This window comes from Lutra lutra, chromosome 9 (assembly GCF_902655055.1).
Source record: "Lutra lutra chromosome 9, mLutLut1.2, whole genome shotgun sequence".
NCBI lineage: Eukaryota > Metazoa > Chordata > Mammalia > Carnivora > Mustelidae > Lutra > Lutra lutra.
Genome location: NC_062286.1, coordinates 5,655,730 through 5,659,501, shown reverse-complemented (window position 1 = coordinate 5,659,501; position 3,772 = coordinate 5,655,730).

The following is a 3,772-nucleotide window of genomic DNA, read 5'->3' as shown; positions in this document are numbered from 1 at the left end:
AGCTGTATGATCTAGCTAATATGTCCCAGAAGAACCAAGAGAATGGTCATAGGATTGAGACAAAGAGTACAGAATATAAAGTTGAATAGGGAGAGTTTAGTGATGAGTGAGTGCTCTACCTTGGCACAGGACTTCACATCTTGGCCAGAATCCCCGGAGGCAAAGCTAACACTTTGCTGGGCTGGTGCTCAAAAGGAGGAAGCAAGTACCCACACCCAGGCAGATGGTGGAGGAAGGGACCAAACAGCTCCAAGAATGGTCATGTTACAGTGGATATGTTCCCAAGAAGGCCGGAAGACTTCCTGTTTACAAAGGGATGCATTGGTAGAAAGTGGCCCCAGCATCACTGAGAAGTTCCAGAATGGCTATACTCTATGGGCCAGAGCTGAGGACAGATGCGAAATCACAGAGTGGGTTATTGGGAACAATGGGGAGGATAGAGGTCAGATATTGTATTCATCAACAGAAGGAAGGTTCAGGCAAATATCCCAATGAGAGGTAAGGTCAGTGGAGCACCCAGGGAGTATCTTGTGCTGCAGAGAACTATGGAGATGGTCAGTAGACACATTGCCTCTAGAAGTAAGACAGATTGGTAGCCTATCAAGGTGTTGCTTAATTGGTACAATTTAAAAAAAAAACAAGTATGGGTGATTGAGAAGGTTAGCAAAACCACCCCAGCAATAGTCAGGATCTCTTGTCTAATTGAACTAATTCTCAGACCCAGAACCCCTGGATTGAAGGGGAAACAGTTTCTCCCTGGGTCCTCCAACATTACAGCAGGTGTGTTTGGCAATATTTCCCTCAGTTCTTCTCCAAAGGGACCCAAGCCATTTGTGTGGCAAATTCACATTGGGGAAGGAGGAATCCCTAAGCTTTCTGAGGATTATCAAACTGACACTGAGACTTGGGGACCCAGAATGCCACCATGTCCCCCCTCTTGGAGTATAGTCCAGGAAGTCAGGTAATAAAGAGTGTCTTGGCTCAGGTCCATCTCACAGTCCCTGAATCTACTGGTTGTCATTTCCCTCAACTACAACAGGGAATAGATATAGTCAGTATTTGGAAAAATCTGCCCATTGGTTCCTTTGCTCAGAATAAAGAGATGTTGAGTTGTAGCACACCCTTCTCCCAGCAGGGAGTAAGTCATAAATATGCCATGTTGAGGCAGGAATGCTGGAGATGAGCGCCACTGTCAAGACTGAGAACATGGGGGTTGTGGTCCTTATCACAGCTCCATTTAATTTGTTGTTCTGGCCCCTACAAAGACTAGATGAACCATGATAGAGGACCAAGAACGTCCCCAAAGTGAATCAAGTAGTAGCTGCCCTTGCAACTGATCTGCCAGAAGTGGTTGTTTGTTTGTTCATTTGTTTGATTGGTTGGTTTTCACTAGAGAATATTTATATATTCTTTGGCCTATGGAAGGAAGTCATTGATTTGGGGAATGTGTTCTTTTCCATCCCTGAGAAGAAGAAGATCAGTAGCAGTTCAGATTCACCTAGAACAAAGGATGCTTTTATAGTCCTGCTCCAGGTCCATGTTAACTCTCCCATTCTTCACCCTGTTAATAGTCTGAAGCCACCTGGACTATCTAGACATTCCAGAATATCACATTTATCCATGACATCAGTGTTCATGTAAATTGGATCAGATGAGCAGGAAGTAATAAGTCAATGGAGGGCTTGGTAAAACACATGGGTATTAAAGGCTGGGAGATCAACCATGAAGACTCAGAGACCTGCCATATCAGTGACAATCATGGGGATCCAGAGACTTGGTGTTTCCTGAGTAGCCCCTCCAAAGCAAGGAAGGATTTCATCTCATACCTTCCACCATTAAAAAGAAGCACAATGCTTAGTGAGCCTGTGGATTTTGTAGACAGCCTGTTCTGTCCCTGTAAATACTGCTTCAACCCATTTTCTGGGTGATACAGAAGGCTGTCAGCTTTGAGTAGGACTCAGGAAGGAGAGCATCTGCAGTAGGGCAGGCGGTGGTATAAGTGACCCTGCTGTTGTGTCATACAACCTGGCTGTCCCTACGGTCCTCACTGGTAGAAATGGCATGGTACGGCTGAGCTCTATGGTGTTAGAGATGTATGATGGGGAAACACATCATGTGGAGCTTACAGCAAGCTCTGGGAGAGTCCCAAGTTAACTCCTGGGATTTTGGAGAAAGGCCACGTCATTAGGAGCAGAAAGGTAGGCATCATTTGAAAAGTAGCTCTTAGCAAGCTCCTCAACCCTGGTAGAGTTGGAACATGTCACTCTGGGACATTAATTAACTATGTGGCCAGGCTGGGTTCGGTGAGACTCACTGACTTATAAGATTGAGTGGACTCATGATAAGGGGAAGTGGGCTCCCCAGGCCTGGGCATAAGCAGGTCAGAGTGAATGAGGAAGTTGCAGTTATCTGGGCCCCTTACCATCCACTATTGTTCTCTGGTCTTTTTCTCTCACCTACACCGCTGGTCTCCTATGGGGCCAGGGTGACTTGACTTGCTAGTGCATGTCACAAATGGACTGCAGGTTATACCACTCAGGGAAGGTCTTGGAAGACGGCAGTCAGGAGAAATCCTCCAGGGGATGTATGTCTGGGCAGCTCATCTGGTTATCCACTTTGTAGGGAAGAGAGATGACCTGAGATTAGAATATGTACCATGTGACACTCATGGCAAAGTGCGTGAACAAGGGTGAGTATCCTGGAAAGAGAAAGAGAAAGATTGTCCCCCCCCCCCCCACCAAGGGGGGACAAGAAGAAGCTTGAGGATGAGCTTACAGGAGTGAGTACAGTGTGAAGATATGTGTATCACAAGGTAATGCCAAGTGCATTCACCATGGAAGAGGTAGCAAAGAAATAAACAGAAAGACCATCACCAGCCTGTCATCAGTCACCCCCAGTGTAGGTACAACAGATGCCATAGTGCCAGAGGTGAAGGCTACACATGAGCCTGTATGTATGAGCTTCCATTGACCAAGGCTACCTAAGGACTATTGCTGCTGAAGGCCTACCCTGCTGGCAGCAGGGACTAGCCATGGAGCCCCCAGTGCTAGTAATAGACATTTGGTAAAAACTGACTACCGGGATCTCTCTACCACAGATGGGATATAGATGAATCTTGACTGGGTTCATCAGATAGTCTTGGCATAGGTTTGCCTTTCCCACCTACAGGGCCTGGGGCAACACCAGAGCCCACAACATAGGATTTCACATAATATCAGTTCAGGTCAAGGGATCCACTTCATCGCAATGGGGGTTCAGCCCCCATGACCATGAAAGCCACTGTTTTCTTCACATATGACATCACCTAGAAGCTGCCACCCTGCCAGAGAGGTAGAAAAAATGTCTTATGAATATAACTAAGATTCCAGATTAGAGAGAGTGCCTCATGAGTTTGATCCCCGGGGACACAGAAAGCAGGCCACGTCAATGAGGCCATGCCCCTGGCAGGTAGAGTGCGTGGCTCTGAGAACCAGGAGGAGGTAGTAGGAGGGGTCTTACCCACCACTGCTCCCAGTGACCAACAGAGGGAACTGTGTTTTCTGTCCCTGCTGTGTTAGGTTCTGTGGCTTCCAGGGGGAGAACACCTCCAACAGAAGACTCAGTAAGATGGTTACTGAATTTTATTTTACAACCACCCCTGGTCAGTTGACAGTTGAACGGCAGACAAGAGGAAGAGCTTTTATCCTGCAGGATGACTGACCCTAATTATCAGGGGGAGGTGGGATTGTAGATGTACAATGAAGCCGAGGGAGGAGGGGATATGATTTCCAGG